The sequence below is a fragment of the Moschus berezovskii genome, chromosome 4 (genome assembly GCF_049115385.1).
Source record: "Moschus berezovskii isolate FMDL1 chromosome 4, NW_MosBer_1.0, whole genome shotgun sequence".
Taxonomy (NCBI): domain Eukaryota; kingdom Metazoa; phylum Chordata; class Mammalia; order Artiodactyla; family Moschidae; genus Moschus; species Moschus berezovskii.
Window position 1 is genome coordinate 112,609,275 of NC_142463.1, and position 19,734 is coordinate 112,629,008.

The following is a 19,734-nucleotide window of genomic DNA, read 5'->3' on the forward strand; positions in this document are numbered from 1 at the left end:
TCCTTCCAATGAACACCCAGGACTGATCTCCTTTAGAATGGACTGGTTCGATCCCCTTGCAGTCCAAGGGACTCTCAAGAGTCTTCTCCAACACCACAGTTCAAAAGCATCAATTCTTCGGTGCTCAGCTTTCTTTATAGTCCAACTCCCATATCCATACATGACACCACTGGTAAAACCATAGCCTTGACTCACTGGAAAAGACTCTGATGCTGGGAAAGGTTGGGGGCAGGAGGAGAAGGGGACAACAGAGGATGAGATGGTTGGATGGCATCACCGACTCAATGGACATGAGTCTGAGCAAGCTCCGGAAGTTGGTGATGGACCAGGAAGCCTGGCACGCTGCAGTCCATGAGGTCTCAAAGAATCAGACACGACTGAGCAACTGAATGACTGATACAACAGGAAACAAAAGATGATCTTTGCCCTTGTGGATCTTACATTCTAGTGGGAAGAGAAAACGTAAACAAATATAACATATAGTATCTCATATCAAGAAGCTCAACATTCAGAAAACAAAGATCATGGCATCTGGTCCCATCACTTCATGGGAAATAGATGGAAAAACAGTGGAAACAGTGTCAGACTTTATTTTTGGGGGCTCCAAAATCACTGTAGATGCTGATTGCAGCCAGGAAATTAAAAGATGCTTACTCCTTGGAAAGAAAGTTATGACCAACCTTGATAGTATATTAAAAAGCAGAGACATTACTTTGCCAACCAAGGTCCGTCTAGTCAAGGCTATGGTTTTTCCCATGGTCATGTATGGATGTGAGAGTTGGACTGTGAAGAAAGCTGATCGCCGAAGAATTGATGCTTTTGAACTGTGGTGTTGGAGAAGACTCTTGAGAGTCCCTTGGACTACAAGGAGATCCAACCAGTCCATTCTAAAGGAGATCAGTCCTGGGTGTTCATTGGAAGGACTGATGCTAAAGCTGAAACTCCAATACTTTGGCTACCTCATGCGACGAGTTGACTCACTGGAAAAGACTCTGATGCTAGGAAAGGTTGGGGGCGGGAGGAGAAGGGGACGACAGAGAATAAGATGGCTGGATGGCATCACCGACTCTGTGGACATGAGTTTGAGTGAACTCCTGGAGTTGGTGATGGACAGGGAGGCCTGGCGTGCTGTGATTCATGGGGTCGTGGAGAGTCGGACACGACTGAGCGACTGAACTGAACTGAACTGATACATTTTATTTTTAAAAGACCAAGATGTAAGAGAGAGTTGCAATTCCTTGCCAGTTGGTCAGTCAAGGCCTCACTGATAAAGTGCCCTGTAAGCAGAGAAGTGAGAAAATGAAGGGATGGGTTATCTAGGGAGTAATGTTCTAAGAAGAGGGAACAGCCAGTGCCAAGACCCTGAGACAACAGTGTGTTGCATGGTTTCACAGAATAACAAGAAGTCTCTTGTGGCTAAAGTTGAGAGCATGAGGGAAAAGCATTAGGAGATGAGGTCAGATAAGTATATCTGGATCACTAGACCATGTTGGTAGGGGCTAAGAACACTGTGAAAGCCTTTGTACTCTTTAATTTGAGATGAAAAATCACTGAGAGTATTTTAAAAGAAAACTAATGTAATCATTCTCAATCCAAGTTCAGTTTTTTGAAAAAGAACATGTAATTAAACAAATATTTGTTCTATTAAGTAATTTGACAATATGAATCAAGAGCCTTAAAATAGTTCAGGCCTACCATTAATGAGAAAATAGAATGACTTCCCTGGTGGTCCATTGGTTAGAAATTCGCCTTTCACTGCAAGGGATTCCGGTTCAATCCCTATTTGGGGAACTAAGATGCCACAGGGCAACTAAGCCCACTTGCCACAACTAGAGAGCCTGTGCTCTAGAGCCCATGTTCTGCAACAAGAGAAGTCCCTGTGCCACAAGTAAAGAAAGACTGCACACAACAATGAAGAGCCATGTGCCACAGTGAAGACTCAGGGAAGCCAGATTTTTTTTTTAATGGAATGAAAGATTCCGTTCACAAATAGAAAATGTAATGATAATATACCTAGAAATAAGCCAAGCAAAAAAATGACAGAACATATGTAAAGAAATCTTCAAATCTAATGAGTAAGATAACATAAGATGTAAATAATAATGCAAACCCTGTTCTCAGGGTCTCAAAATTGTAATTTTAATTATTTATGTATTTTATTTATTTATACTTTTCATATATTATTTATGTAGTTATTCATTTATAATTTATATGTGAGTTTAATGTAATTCAAATAAAAATGAAAAAATTATTTTGTCTTTTGTACTAGACAATCTCATTCTAAAGTTCATATGAAGACATAAACCTATAAGGATGGTCAGAGAAATTTTAAAAGAGCAGTAAAAGGTATAAGCCTATGACGTGTGAAAGAGTATTTTAAAATCATGGAAATTACTGAGATGAATAAGTGAATAACTAAATATCAATAAATATTAAAACCACGGGAGACTTCCTTGGTTGTGCAGTGGTAAAGAATCCATCTGCCAATACAGGGGACACAGGTTTGATCCCTGGTCTGGGAAGATCCCACATGCTGTGGGGCAGCTAAGCCCAAGCACAGCAATTACGGAGCCTAGAGCATGTGCTCTGCGATAAGAGGAGCCACCACAATGAGAAACCTGCTCACTACAACTAGAGAAAGCCTGTGCACAGCAACGCAGACCCAGCACAGTGAAAAGTAAACAAATTTGTTTTTTTTAAATAAGAAATAATCCACAATAACTTGAAGAATTGAACAATCCACTCTCAGCAACTGATAGAACTATTAGAAAACAAAGATATAGAATTGATTGACACCATCAAGGAACAGGATCTCGGTAGCATTTATAGAATTCTCCATCCAACAACAGAAAACACAGATTTCCCAAGCACTCATGTAACAGTCACCATATAGCCTATTTCCTAGGTCGTTAAACAAACCACAACAAATCAGAAAATGATTAAATCACACATGATAGGTTTCCCAACCATAATAGAATAAAACTAGAAATCAATAACAGAAAAGAAAGAGCAAATCTTTATAAACAAATTGAAATTAAACAACATACTTGACTTGGCCTCATAAAGAGCATCTACAAATCCCTACAGTAAAAGACAGTATTTCTCTCTCAAGACTGGGAACAAAAACATCACTCTCATTCAAGAATACCAGAAGCTCTAACCACTGCAATAAGACAAGGTGGGAAAACAGGCAAATTGGAAAGGAAAAAACTAAAACTGTCTCTATTTGTGAATAACATGATTGTCTACATAGCAAATCCCCAAGTGAAAGTCCCTCAGTCATGTCCGACTCTTTGCGACCCATGGGCTATGTAGTCCATGGAATTCTCCAGGCCAGAATACTGGAGTGGGGAGCCTTTCCCTTCTCCAGGGGCTCTTTCCAAACCAGGGATCAAACCCACGTCTCCTACTTGGCAGGCAGATTCTTTACCACTGAGCTGCCTGGGAAGCCATCTGGGAAGAAAATCCCCAAGAATATACCAAAACAAAAAAAGCAAAAATAAGCAAACAAAAAAACCTCCTACATTTAATAAATGAGTTCTGTACAGTCAATGGATACAAGGTCAATGCGCAAAAGCCAACTGCATTTCTATATACTGACAGCAAACAGGTAGAAATAAAAATTTAAAACACATGCTATGTATCTATTGCTACTTCGTTGTTTTAGGACTGTTTTTGTGGGGTTTTGTTTGTTTGTGGTTTAATGACTGTTTTTAGTGTTATGTTTGGCTTCCTTTCTCTTGTTTACTTGACTATCATTATAGATCTTTGGTTTGTGGTTACCATGAAGTTTATATATAGCAAAATAATTATTTTAAGTTGCTGATCTCTTACGTTTAAATGAGTTTTAAGAACCCTGCATTTTCACTTCCTGCCACACACACATTTACTGTTTTTAACATCATATTCTACATCTTTTTATTTTGTGTGTCTCTTAACCACTTAATATGGATATAGATGATTTTATGACTTTTTTCATCTTCCTACTAGCTTTATATGTGATTAATTTACTATTTTTACTACATATTTTGCCTTAACCAATGAGATTTTTTTCTTTCATAATTTTTGCATTTCTATTTGGGGTCTGAACATCAGTTTAAATTTGATTTTGGTATCTCTACTCTTAGAATTGGGGTTTTGATACCCCATAGCTCAACATGGTCTCATCTTCTTGGACAATATGAATATGACACCTGTTTCTGGAACCAGACTCAGAGCATTTGTCTTTGTCCCTGTACCCTTTCCTGATCATCCTCAGGCCTGGAGAAAGACAGGAATTTCTATTAGTGCAGGAACATCAGAACACTGAGGAAATTGAATATTACTATAAATATGACCCTATCATAGTCCCTGAGTGCACATGTCTCTCTCATGTTTATTTCAGGCTAATGGTCAAATCTAGAATATAACCTAGACTACATCATGGCAGTCAACTACTGGTCAAATGCACCACAGAGTCCAGGCTGACCCTTTACAGGCCGCACCAGACCTTGAGACACCACTCCAAAGGAAAATGAAAGACTTTGAAAATATTTCTATATTAGCATCAGGGATATGGCTTTGGTGGAAGACAGACCATTGCAGGGAATGCACCATTAGAGACTGAACATATCAGACATAAAGTTTGTTGCCTGCAGTATTCCTAAAGATTCTGGGAAAGATTACTTCCCTCTCAAAGTTCCCTAGAACATGAGAGCAGATTATTTCACATTTAATTGGATCTTTTCCTTGAAGATCCACAGTCCCTCTGCTATAGTAGGTATGACAGACCTGCCAAACAAGGTTCACTGTCAAGAGAATTGACTTACTGCCTTCATGACTCTTCATTTTCCTGTTAATCTCCTCCGTACTAGAGACATAGAGGCAAGACAAGTAAACATTTACAAAATTTCTCAGAGTGTTGCAAGACTTAATGTTTGAAAAGTCCTGCCTGTACTAATTGCCCTGGTGGCTCAGGTGGTAACAAATCAACCTACAAAGCAGGAGACCTAGGTTCGATCCCTGGATTGGGAAGATCCTCTGGAGAAGGAAAGGGCAACCCACTCCAGTTTTCTTGCCTTGAGAATCCCATAGACAGAGGGGCCTGGTGGGCTACAGCCCATGGGATCTCAGAGTCAGACACAACTGAAATACTAACACTTTCATACCAACTGCACAAGCTTCAACTCCCAGTGTTCACACACTTTCATGAGTTCCCCCTCCTCTTGGTTCTTATGAACGTCTGGGTACTGTGGTACCATAAGACAGAGAGCTATCACATGCCTGTTTCCGTGGCCATTGACCGTCCAGTACCTTCTGCCAAAGGTTACAGACCTGAGCTCTCCTGTTCTCTAATTATGACTGCTCTGAGGACATACAAGTTGCTGCCTCTGACATTTGCCTGTTCTCCTGGTTTTAACTGAGGTTTTCCTCATCCAACCTGGGAGGATCCAGACATTTATAGTAAAAAGGGTGCGTGTGGAGCTGGAGGATATGCAGCTAAGAGATGCTCCAAAATCTCTTTCCCATCTGGCTGTCCTCACCAGGAAGGATGAAGGATGCTCTGGAGAACAGGAACCATGGCAACTCTGAAATCTTAGAAGTCCTATGTTCTGTTATTTGGATAAAGCAAACCTGGCAAAAGCAAACCAGGTTTCCTTTCATGTCTCAAAATTCTAATTCACAAAGAGAAGACCAGCTTTTACCACCCACTAAGAAAACTGTATTTTTCAGGAACTAGTTCTGTGTATAATAGTCCATCTTTCTTTTGCCAAGCCTTTGTGCTGCATAGCAGTAGGCCAGTGGCTCTTAATCTGATGTTCCTGGATCTTTTATGAAAGTTTTGAGGCTCCCAAATTGTCTGAAAAAGCTTGTACCTTTGTGTCTTTGTACACTTGAGAGGATAAGTTGTGTGTATATTATAGCAAGATCTCAAAGAAGTATATGTAATAATGAATATCCATCAAGTTTGCAGTTCATCTGCTGCTTAACTGTCATGTCTTACTATTAAATCTTTGATTCATGGTTGGAATATTCCAGTGGCACATTTCTTCTCTGCCTCTGATTCTTTCTTCATTCCTATCTTTGTCACACAATCTTGTTCTTTTTCAAACATTGCTTTGACTTAACCCATATATATCTAACCATTCATATATCTACTTCTGAATGAAAGTTTTCCCAGAACAATTATTTGCCTGTCTTCTGGAGGCTGAAATGTCAAAGACATCATAAAGTAGAACGTATATGTATCTATATGGATGGAATTTATTTTTTACCCTCTCTTCTCCCTTACATTCAACAAAGCAGGCCTAGAGTCTGTGCCCTCAGACACTGCCCGCTCCAGCCTCCTCATACCTACAGGCTGCAAACATAAACAAATTTAACAAAGAAAGGCCTGTACCCGGTAGCTTAGAGCAGCTCTGGCTTGCTTCAACTCTTATGCACACATCTGTGTTCCAAGGGTTGACTGACTTGTGGAAAAGGAGTTGCAAATTCACAAAGACTTCAGGCTAAAAAGAGCTTCATCTGGGGATCTGGATCCGAAATTGTATTGAAGGAAGTAATCAAAAGAATGTGACCCGCAGTTGAGCCAAGACCTGGCCCTGGGCAATCAGAAGCTCTTCATGCCCTCCTCTGGGTTTGAAGTGTACCTCCTCCCCACTGTCCTTAGAGTGAGAGCTGTTTTCAAGGATGTAGCCTTGACAGAACAATGTGTTGTTGAGAGCATCTGGACAGTATAGACTGAACCCAGTTATGGTATGTTTATTAAAAAAAAAAAAAAGATTTGGGGGAAGGGTGCAGAAATTTACTCATCTTATAGCCACCCAAGACAAGCCTTATAAGTAAGTTCTCTTGCTTGTTAAACCTGCTGCCTACCAGTCTGGAGTGATCTGCCTCTTTCTTCTGTCTCTCCTTGCCCTCTGTGTATGGGGCCAGTTTGTGAACCAGTAATTGATGAGCCAGCCAGGACATCAAAGTAACTGGCCTTGGGAAACAGACATCCATGGGGGAAATCTTGAGTTGGCCAATTACCTCAATGTGTGGAGGGGTGGCTCCTGTCTTAGGTGTTGTGTGGAATGCCAACTGAGTAGAGAGGTCCCCAGAAAATGCCAGCTGCTTTAACACATTTGAGAAACTACACATAGTGAGTACACTGTGGCAAAGAAGAGGAATGAGTGGCTGCTGCAGTAGAATGGCCTCTACTTGGGCAGTTCTGCGCCCACCGATGCCCAACTAAGATTAGGAAGCCTGAGTTAGGAAGCTGGGATGCGAGCTGAAGTTAGGAAAAGATGTGCTACTGGCCACTGCCCTGCTAACTTGGGGCTGGCAGACAGGGCAAAAGGCGAGAATGATCAGCGGGAGACCTTAGCATGCTGTTTTACAAAGCTAAAAGGGCACACGTCGCCATAGATTAAGGTCCAAGTGCTCATGACAAAGCCCGATTAGGATGCTGCTGCTGCCGCTAAGTCGCTTCAGTTGTGTCCGACTCTGTGTGACCCCACAGACGGAAGCCCACCAGGCTCCCCCATCCACGGAATTTTCCAGGCAAGAGTACTGGAGTGGGGTGCCATCGCCTTCTCCGGATTAGGATGCTAGGAGGTAAAAATCTCTGTGAAAGTGAGCAGAACAAAAGGGAGGATATTATGATGATTGACAATAAAATGGATAGAGCTCCTCTTGCCATCTGAGCCCTCATACAAAGGAAAATTTTAAATAACAAGTACCCTAGACTTCTGATAATAAACAAATATAGTCCAAAATATGTAGGAGGAAAACTTGCATTCTTTCTCTGTCCACTTGAAGTTGTAAATATTATCTTGTCTTTTGAATATTAATATAAATACCTCAGGAGATAACTAAAACACTGCCCAGTACAATCCAAAGACTGAATAAAAAAGAGGCGGACAGAATTTTTGAAATACAGACTGTTATAGAAGCACCCTTACCCAAAATATAATTCACAGCCTCCATAAGATTATCCATCAATCTTAAAAGTCTTTCCCCAAAATACTAATAAAAAGCATTTGCCATATAAGTGGGTACCTGATTCATGGCTAGAGTTTCTGAATAAAAAACGTGGGGTCTATGTTTAAATTTCTGTGTATGGTTACATATATCTATGAATATATGTTATGTCCGTTCCGTTCCGTCGCTCAGTCATGTCCGACTCTATGCGACCCAGTGGACTGTAGCCTACCAGGCTTCTCCGTCCATGGGATTCTCCAGGCAAAAATTCTGGAGTGGGTTACCGTTTCCTTCTCCAGGGGATCTTCCCTACCCAGGGATCGAACCCGGGTTTCCCACATTGGGGGCAGAAGCTTTAACCTCTGAGCCACCAGAGAAGCCCAAGAATACTGGAGTGGGTTACCATTTCTTTCTCCAGGGGATCTTCCCGACCCAGGGATCGAACCCAGGTCTCCCGCATTGGAGGCAGATGCTTTAACCTCTGTATATGATATTTTTCTACCTCTGAAGAATAATGCCAAAATTATTTTATACATGACTTCCCTTGTGGGTCCAGTGGTTAAGATTCTGCGCTTCCAGTGACTCCACTCCGGCAGGGGGTGCCGGTTTGATCCCTGGTAGGGGAGCTAAGACCCCACATGTCATGCACAATGGAACCAATTTGCTTTCACATGGAAGGGACAGCAACAGAGTTTTCAAGTACTTCCCCAAGGTTACCTGCACTTCCCGACAACATGTCATGGACCGATGACCCTAGATCCGTCCCTCCTTTTCTTCATGTCAATAAAATGGGCCCATTATATTAATGATGCAATGTTAACACATGTGAAGACATACATATGCTGCAGGATACCCTGAAAATTTTGCTGAAACATCTGCAAGACAGAGGATAGCAGTAAAGCTGTAAAAAAATTCAATGCCCAGGCACTACCATGACATTCTGAGGAGTTGTTTGCTCTGTTAACATGCGTACTGTCCAGGAGCTATTATTGATAAGATGCAAGCCTATCAAACCTCTAAGAATATAAAAGAAATGCAAATTTTTGCAGAGATTTGGGGTTTGGGGAAAGTTTTTACTCCCCTCTGGCCAGTGTCTCCATCACTTATACTGCATAGAAAAGAGAAAGCACATGGGGAGCTGGAAGTCAGAACAGCACGCTACCTTTCTAAAATATTTTTCAGTTATTTATTTGGCTGCGCTGGGTCTTGGTTGTGGCATACGGATCTTTAGTTGGGCATGTGGGATCTGGTCCTCTGACCAGGGATCGAACCCAGGCCCCCTGCATTGGGAGCTTGGAGTCCTAGCCCCTGGGCCACCATGGAAGTCCAAGCAAGCCATTTTTGAGAAGGCAAAAATACTAACTGAAACAAATTAAAGCTCTGGGCATGTCCCAAACAAGGCTACTGTTTCAGTTAGATGTGTCTCTGACTCTGAAAGCTGTGGCAGAGACAACAGGAGAGACTGCCCCTAGGATTCTGGAAGGGGACGAAAACCTGACTGACTCCCACAGAGCAACAGCTCCTAGCAGTGTACACAGCTCGCAAAGAAACACAGTAAGAACTTCCCTTCCTGTCAAGGGGTGGATTAAAAATACGTTTCATCAGCCCACCTCTGCCATGACTCAAACCTGCACTTAAGCAGTGGCCTGTTTTCCTGGTGGTGCAATGGTAAAGATTCCGCCTGCCAATGCAGGAGACGCAAGAGACACGAGTTCAATGCCTGGTTCAGGAAGATCTACTGGAGTAGTAAATGGCAACACTCTTCAGTACTCTTGCTTGGAAAATCCCATGGACAGAGGAGCCTGGAGGGTTACAGAGCTCTGGCGGGGTAGCACAGAGTCGGACACAACTGAGCACTTGCACACACACACATGGAGCCTATTTTCAGCCAAGGACCACCCTAGCTGCCAGTCCACTGTCTCTAAAAATGCAGGTGATAGCAGGCCTTGTGGTGGATACTCAGTTCAGTTCATTTCAGTCTCTCAGTCCTGTCTGACTCTTTGTGACCCCGTGGACTGCAGCACACCAGGTTTCCCTGTCCATCACCAACTCCCGGAACTTACTCAAACTCACTTCCATTGAGTCAATGATGCCATCCAACCATCTCATCCTCTGTCCTCACCTTCTCCTCCTGCCTTCAATCTTTCCCATCATCAGGGTCTTTTCAAATGAGTCAGTTCTTCACATCAGGTGGCCAAAGTATTGGATTTTCAGCTTCAGCATCAGTCCTTCCAATGAATATTCAGGACTGATCTCCTTTAGGATGGACTGGTTGGATCTCCTTGCAGTCCCAGGGACTCTCAAGAGTCTTCTCCAACATCACAGTTCAAAAGCATCAATTCTCTGATGCTCAGCTTTCTTTATGGTCCAACTCTCACATCCATACATGAGTACTAGAAAAACCATAGCCTTGACTAAATGGACTTTTGTTGGTAAAGTAATGTCTCTGCTTTTTAATATGCTATCTAGGTCTGTCATAACTTTTCTTCCAAGAAGTAAGCATCTTTTAATTTTATGACTGCAGTTACCATCTGCAGTGATTTTGGAGCCCAAGAAAATAAAGTCTATCACTGTTTCCATTGTTTCCCGATCTATTTGCCATGAACTGATGGGACCAGATTCCATGATCTTTGTTCTTTGAATGTTGAGTTCTAAGTTAGATTTTTCACTCTCTTCTTTCACCTTCATCAAGAGACTTTTTAGTGCCTCTTCTCTTTCTGCCATAAGGATGGTGTCATCTGCATATCTGAGGTTATTGATATTTCTCCCAGCAATCTTGATTCCAGCTTGTGCTTCATCCAGCCTGGCATTTCTCATGATGTACTCTGCATAGAAGTTAAATAAGCAGGGTGACAATATGCAGCCTTGATGTACTCCTTTCCCAATTTGGAACCAGTCTGTTGTTCCATGTCCAGTTCTAACTGTTGCTTCCTGACTTGCATATAGGTTTCTCAAGAGGCAGGTCATAGGTGAGTGCAAAATCACTTACTTGTGGCCACTAAAGACAAACCTCACAAGTTCCCTTGCTTATTAAACCTGCCACCTACCAATCTGGAGTGGTCTGCCTCTTTCTTCATCTATCCTTGCCTACTATGTATGAGGGCCATTTGGAGGAACCAACAAATTCCTAGTGAAGAAGTGTTCATTTGCCTTGTTTATTCCACTGTCAATATTCATCCCTGGTATGGCTTACAAGATTATAATATTTAGGTTTATGGGATTCCAGTTGAGCTATTTCAAATCCTGAAAGATGATGCTGTGAAAGTGCTGTGCTCAATATGTCAGCAAATTTGGAAAACTCAGCAGTGGCCACAGGACTGGAAAAAGTCAGTCTTCATTCCAATCCCAAAGAAAGGCAATACCAAAGAATGCTCAAACTACCGCACAATTGCACTCATCTCACACGTTAGTAAAGTCATGCTCAAAATTCTCCAAGCCAGGCTTCAGCAATACATGAACCGTGAACTTCCAGATGTTCAAGCAGGTTTTAGAAAAGGCAGAGGCACCAGAGATCAAATTGCCAACATCCGCTGAATTATGGAGAAAGCAAGAGAGTTTCAGAAAAACATCTTTCTGCTTCATCTATGCCAAAGCCTTTGACTGTGTGGATCACAACAAACTGTGGAAAATTCTGAAAGAGATGAGAATGCCAGAACACCTGACCTGCCTCTTGAGAAACCTGTATGCAGGTCAGGAAGCAACAGTTAGAACTGTACATGGAACAACGGACTGGTTCCAAATAGGAAAAGGAGTACGTCAAGGCTGTATCTTGTCACCCTGCTTATTTAACTTATATGCGGAGTACATCATGAGGAACGCTGGGCTGGAAGAAGCACAGGATGGAATCAAGATTGCCAGGAGAAATATCAATAACCTCAGATACGCAGATGACACCACCCTTATGGCAGAAAGTGAAGAGGAACTAAAAAGCCTCTTGATAAAATTGAAAGAGGAGAGTGAAAAAGTTGGCTTGAAGCTCAACATTCAGAAAACAAAGATCATGGCATCTGGTCCCATCACTTCATGGGAAATAGATGGGGAAACAGTGGAAACAGTGTCAGACTTTATTTTTTGGGCTCCAAAATCACTGCGGATGCTGCTTGCAGCTAGGAAATTAAAAGACGCTTACTCCTTGGAAGGAAAGTTATGACCAACCTAGATAGCATATTAAAAAGCAAAGACATTACTTTGCCAACCAAGGTCCGTCTAGTCAAGGCTATGGCTTTTCCCATGGTCATGTATGGATGTGAGAGTTGGGCTGTGAAGAAAGCTGATCACCGAAGAATTGATGCTTTTGAACTGTGGTGTTGGAGAAGACTCTTGAGAGTCCCTTGGACTGTAAGGAGATCCAACCAGTCCATTCTAAAAGAGACCAGTCCTGGGTGTTCATTAGAAGGACTGATGCTAAAGCTGAAACTCCAATACTTTGGCCACTTCATGCGAAGAGTTGACTCACTGGAAAAGACTCTGATGCTGGGAGGGATTGGTGGCAGGAGGAGACGGGGACGACAGAGAATGAGATGGCTGGATGGCATCACCGACTCGATGGAGGTGAGTTTGAGTGAACTCCTGGAGTTGGTGATGGACAGGGAGGCCTGGCGTGCTGTTGACTCATGGTGTCGCAAAGAGTCGGACACAACTGAGCGACTGAACTGAACTGTACTAAAATATCTTTTTGGTCTCATCTCAACAATGCACACACTGATAACATCAAGTGGGGAACATGGGAAAAGAAAGGTTTTTGCTGGGAAGGAGCTTCTAAGGTTGACATAATCTCCCGCTCCCCCATTTAGGTCTATACAAGTTATTCTCCACTCGAACCACTTTCAGCCAAACCTAGATTCATGCTCTGCCCTTCTTGGCTGCTCTGCACCCTGGCTTGCTGACCCCTGCACACTGCATCAAACAGCCCCCTGACTTACAGCTGGACTCCATCAATAGAAGAGATGATGCTAAGGGAAGACAGGGCAGCAGGGAGAGGTCAGGGCATTCCCTCTCAGTGCCTCGTCTCCAGCAGTAGCTGCATCCTCCCCCGATCACAGCTCTGCCTGGTGGCCCCTCCTTGGTGACTCCAGTTCGCATTAGGCTTTTGCAACTCTCCTTCCTCCCCTTACTTCTTCAGTACAGGGGCTGAAACAGTGTCCCACTGTGATTGGCCTTGGGGTGACTCATCGTCTTTAGTTTGTTATTTCAACCCTGTCCACATCTCTATAAGTCAGTTCTTTCCTTAAAGCCTCTTCTTTTTGAGCACTAGTTTGATTCTACTTCCAGCCTGATACAAGAGCTTTCTTCCAAAATTGATTCTTGACCTTTGGAATGTCAGGAGACAGATGTGACCTGTCCTATGGGTGTTAAAATCCTTCAGATCACTGTGAAGTAATTTGGAGCTAATACCTAAAGGTTAATGCCACAGAGTGTGTTACTTTTTCCATTTTGCTTGTATCTGTCTGGAACATCTCATGGGCAGAGATGACTTGGGTTGGGCACAATTTGTACCCTCCTGAGTTCCTGGACTACATAATACCATCTTATACCATTCTAATCCACCATCATTTTTAACAAATGCTCATTATTTCTTCATGTGATAAAGTAGATCTCCAACGAGCAGCATCCATGTGGTGTTAGCATGGTGTCGCAATTTTGGGATTTGCATAACAGGCCGTGCATTCTGAATGGTAAAAGGGATTTCTCTTTGAAAAAGACCATGCAGGTAATATGAATTTTAGCAGGCCCAGAATTAAATCAACAGTCACTGCCGAGTCAAAACAAGTTAGAAAGCTTTTCTAGAGGGACCTTAGCTATATGGTGAAGGCATCTTATATTTTAAGGAGCATTTCTAATCAAAACACACATATCTGAGCAAGTCTGTAAAGAAGAATATTTAGAGACTTCCCTGGTGGTCCAGTGGTTAAGAATTTGCCTTTCAATGCAGGAGTCATGCGTTTGATCCCTGGTCAGGGAACTAAGATCCCGCATACTGCAGGGTGACTAAGCCCGCACACAGAAACTACTGAGCCCGAGTGTTCCAGAGCCCACACACCACAGCCAAGACCCAGCACGGCCTCCACTCCTCTCAAAAAAAAAAAAACAGAAGAACAACATTTACTTTCTCAGCATATGTGGGGCAGGGGGTGAGGACGATGCTGATTGTCAAACAGAGAGATTTCCTACATCCTTTTTTTAATTTCTATAAAATAAAACCTGAACCACAGTGCCCAATCCTGGCTTCACAGTCCATGGGGATAGACTGTGGATTCTGCCCTGGGACCTGAGCTGCACAAGTCACTGGGAGAACTTCTTACCTCCAACCTCATGTTCCTGTGGCCTTTGCTTCTGGTCCTTGGTGGGTAGGATGCTGAAGCAGGATTTGAGGACAGCCAGGACAGAACTGGGCTTCCCTCATGGCTCAGAGGGTAAAGAATCTGCCTGCCAATGCAGAATACCTGGGTTTGGTCCCTGGGTCAGGAAGATCCCCTGAAGAAGGGACTGGCTACCCACTCCAGTATTCTTGCCTGGAGAATCCCATGGACAGAGGAGTCTATGGGCTACAGTTCATGGGGTAGCAAAGAGTTGGATGGACTCCACTGAGTGACTAATACACACACACACACACACACACACACACACAGCAGAATCCCTTGTACCTGGGCACCCAGAATCTCTTCTTCTGCTGCTAGGATTAGTAGCAATGGGCTTCAGTTTCTAACTCAGGACCAATAATAGGTAATATGCAAATAAGTACTGATGAGCAGGGTTCCCAGGAAAAACAAAGGACTGTGAGTTTCTTTTCCAAATACTAATGCCTTTTCCCTTTGTTTATTAACCATTTCTACTTTGATCTCTAACAAAATTGGAAAGCTTCTTAAAAGGACATCAAAAGAATTTTCTGTTAGGATAAATTTTATTTCTAGCCCATTTAAATCCTCCTTTGCCACCAACCCCACTTCCACTTCAAATTACCACATTTTTGGTTAAACTCCAACTTTCCTAGACTTGGGTTTTGGAGAGGTTTCAATACATGCTACCCAGAGATGAGACTGTGTCTTTTGCTGATGAATATGACTCTTGTGCGTATGCATGCACGCTCAGTCACTTCATTCCTGTCCGACTCTTTGAGAACCCATGGACTATAGCCCACAGGCTCCTCCGTCCATGGGATTCTCCAGGCAAGAATACTGGAGTGGGTTGCCACGCCGTCCTCCAGGGGATCTTCCCCACCCAGGGACTAAACAGCCATTTCCTGTGTCTCTAGATTTGCAGGCATTCTTTACCTCTGAGCCTCCGAAGCCATGACTCTTGGATATGGATGGAAATGCAGTTCTAGATCTAAATAGGGGAAAGGGAGAAACGGTGTCAAGAGGATACCTCCATTTCCTTCCCGACCCTTCCTGGTTTGTGTGCTGCCACCAGGCAGGCAATGTGTCTCAAAACAAAACAAACAAACAGACAGAAATCAGTCTTAAAAAGAGAAGGTGCGAGAGGAGATAGGAAGTCATGAAACTTCTGAGAATTTGCTTGCAAAATAACCAACTTCTGGTAAAGGAGATGGTCTGTGTTTACAGAGTGTTTTGTCTTACAAAACAAACATTCAGTCCTACAGGAATGTTGTGAAGGTAGGAAGGGGAGATAGGAGGGAAAATAGAGGAACTGAGGGAAGGAGGATGGAAGGGAAGGGAGAGTAGGGGTAGAGGGAAGAAGGGATAGAAGGAAAGGGGGAAAGAAATTGTTGGAAATATTTTTAGAGCGTTATGACCTTTTTAAAAAGATCTTTATTCTGGTCTTGTAGTAACCTCTGTGACTCCATTCCCCCCACAGCTCCTATCAGCACGCAGTCAGGTGAGTTACTCTTTTGGGGTTGTCCTTTTAGATCTCTAGGAACCATAGTTATTCTGCAATGCAAGGAAGATACCACTTCCCCCAGCCTCCTAGGTGAGGGTTTTGGAGATCAGGGCTTGGACTGGGGTGAAGAGAGCAGGAGGCCAGTGTCTCACCTTGGTCCTAGCTGGGGCAGGAATGCTCCGATGTCACATTCATCTTTGCTACCTGCCTGCTTGATGGGTAAAAGACCCTACCCTGACACTCCAAGGCAATGAATTCCCCTCCCTTTACTATTAAGCCCTGGGACAGGAAAGGATTTAACTTATGAAGAGAAAGCAAATCATGCAGTGTAGTATTGGGAAAATGTTCTCCTGGTTTCATCCACAGGAGCTCGGTTCCCTCCACCAGAATCACTAGAGACAGGGATGGAAAATATTTATAATAGAAAACCAGCGGGCTAGGGAGATGCTGTGCGAAAAACAAGAACTTCCCTCAATCTTATATTTGGATTGCAAACTACCCATGTCTAACTTTTTTTTAAATTAAAATTCTAATGTAATGAAAAAGAGAGTTTGCTTTTATATTAACCTGGAAAGTTACACTTTCTTCTTTAATGATTCCTTTGAGAGAGTATTCATCCTGCTATAGGGATGGAAAGTGATACTTATAAATCTAGTACTTTTATATCTGATGATAGAAATTACATTATAGTTTGTTATTTTAAGCAAAACTGTTCTTAACACATTAGAGGGTCTCTGGATCAGCTTCACAGGATCCAGTGAACTCCCTGAAATTATAGTATACTATGTACATATGTACAGTTGTACCTTCCTCAAGGGAATGGCATGCATGCATGCTAAGTCACTTCAGTTGTGTCTGACTCTGTGTGACCCCGTGGACTGTAGCCCACCATGCTCCTCTGTCCATGGGATTCTCCAGGCAAGAATATTGGAGTGGGTTGCCATGCCCTCCTCCAGGGGGTCTTCCTGACTCAGGGATTGAACCCAAGTCGCTTATGTCTCCTGCACTGTCAGGTAGGTTCTTTAGCACTAGCTCCACCCGGGAAGCCCTCAAAGGAATGGGTCTGTAAATAAACAGGGAAAAGGGTCCAATCTTTGTTCCAGACTCTGTGTAACCTGTAGCCAAATTTCTTATCTAACTCCAGCCCTTGTCAATATTACCAAGTTGGTCACATAAATCTTATTTTTCAAATATTTCTTTAATTAAGTTTTAGTATCTGTAATCTTCACTGAAAGTGAAATGAAAGTGAAAGTCACTCAGTCATGTCCGACTCTTTGTGATCCCATTGACTATACAGTCCATGGAGTTCTCCAGGCCAGAATACTGGAGTGGGTAGCCTTTCCCTTCTCCAGGGGATCTTCCCAACCCAGGGATCAAACTGAAGTGTCGGGCATTGCAGGCGGATTCTTTACCAGCTGAGCCACAAGGGAAGCCCAAGAATACTGGAGTGGGTAGCCTATTCTGTCTCCAGTGTATCTTCCCGACCCAGGAATCAAACCGAAGTCTCGGGCATTGCAGGTGGATTATTTACCAACTGAGCTATCAGGGAAGCAAAACTTTGCCCAATGTTGAGGAAGAAAACTTTTGGTCTCCAGAAGGACTTAAGACTTCTCTTTCTTTATCAATACTTATGACTCCCACCATCCACTCCAACCTCCTAGCCTAATGGCAGGACTTTTGAAGTAGCTAAAAAAATATGGAGTAGTCGTCCCTGAATTTATTTGATCACTTTGTTCCATCAGGAAAAAAATTTGAGCATGTACCTTTAATGTATTATATACATGGTGGTGGTGGTGGTGGTTTAGTCCCTAAGTTGTGTCCTACTCTTGTGACCCCATGGACTGTAGTCCACCAGGCTCCTCTGTCCATGGGATTTCCCAGGCAAGAATACTGGGATGGGTCACCTTTTACTTCTCCAATTATATAAATATAGATCCCTATACTGACTGTGAATGTTGTAAAATACAACAAAAACAGAAAATTTAAAAGATGAGAAAATGTTTACCATAATATGAAAGCTTTGTCTCCACCTCCTTACGAATCCCACTTTGCATTTTTTTTAATTGAAGTATAGTTGGCTTGTAAATTTGTTAGATTCTGGTTTTCAGCAGAGTGATTCAGTTATACATATACATTCTTTTCCATTATAAGTTATTACAAGATATCGAATATGTTTCCGTGTGCTATACAGTAAACACTTGTTTATTTTATACATAATAGTTTGTATCTACTAATCCCAAACTCCTAATTTATCCTTTTCCCCCTTTCACCTTTGATAACCATAAATTTGCTTTCTATGTCTGTGAGTCTGTTTCCGTTTTATAAATAAGTCCATTTGTATCATATTTTAGATTCCACATTTAGGTGATATATAGTATCTTCCTTTCTCTATCTGACTTATTTCACTTAGTATGGTCATCTCTGGGTCCATCCACATTGCTGCAAATGGCATCATCTCACTCTTTTATGACTGAGTAGTATTCCACTTATAGTGGAGGACAGGGAAGTCTGGTGTGCTACATTCCACGGAGTTGCAAAGAGTCAGACACAACTTAGCGACTAAACAACAACAACTACAGTATTCCGTTGTGCGTGTACATACACATTAATATGCATATACACGTTCTTCATCCATTTATCTGTCAATGAATATGTAGGTTGCTTCCATTGCAAACAGTGCTACTGTGAACACTGGGGTGCAAGGACCTTTTTGAATTGGAGTTTTCATTGATCCCACTTTGAAGACTAGATCTTGACATCACGAGACAAGACACTGAGACCCAGCACTCCTTCCCTCCACCATAAACTCATGGCTGAAGGGGTGAGCTGGGCAGACAGCCTAAGAAAACCCTCTCAAGGGCCGTCTCTTTTCCCACTCTGTTCCTCCATGTCTGGCACTGCCTCTCTTTACACTGAAGGGGAATGATCCAAAGTTCAGACCGGGAATTAGATTTCACATCAGAACAACAAATATTTTCCCTGCAATTTATCCCAATGTACTACAATATCCCAATGTACTATGCTGAAGAATTGATGCTTTTGAACTGTGGTGTTCGAGGACTCTTGAGAGTCCCTTGGACAGCAAGGAGATCCAACCAGTCCATCCTAACGGAAATCAGTCCTGAATATTCATTGGAAGGGCTGATGTTGAAGCTGAAACTCCAATACTTTGGCCACCTGATGTGAAGAATCAACTCATTAGAAAAGACCTTGATGCTGGGAAAGATTGAAGGCAGGAGGAGAAAGGGATGACAGAGGATGAGATGTCTGGATGGCATCACCGACTCAATGGACATGAGTCTGAGTAAACTCCAGGAGTTGGTGATGGACAGGGAGGCCCGGATTGCTGCAACCCATGGGCTCACAGAGTCAGACACGACTGAACTACAATTCCAAATTGATTTTTAAACCTGAATTTCTAGTTCCACTGTCAACCAAAAAATTTTCCCCAAAAAAAGCCCAAGGCTGCAGGGTTGAACCACAGAGCACTGTGGTGGTTGACTTCCCCTTCTTTCTGCACAAACTTTCAGGCAATAGTCTCTTGCTCCTCTCCACTGTATTGTTTACTTTCCCTCCTGGGGCAGATCCCAAACACCAAGCTGTTGGTGTGCTCTCTAGTGACCACTCTCTTTTATGGGGAGGCAATGACCTGAACAAGGAGAGAAGCCCACTTCTCTTCTCTTAGGGATCATCCAGACGCCTCGGAAAAAAGCATCCAAGTGGGGAATTACGAATATTGAAGCTGTAGATCCCAGGGCTGATGTCTCAGTGGTCCAGATTGTTTCATCCAAGGAGAATGACAAAGGGAAGCTTTGTGAATTGTACTCCTGGGCTGAGCCTCTAAGGAATGACAAAAGCAAAGGTTAATTATGGCTGCCACAGGGATATGAGGTCACCTTGAATGGATATTAGGGGATGTTAAGTGGAACTGTTTTAAATCCATATTTGTTC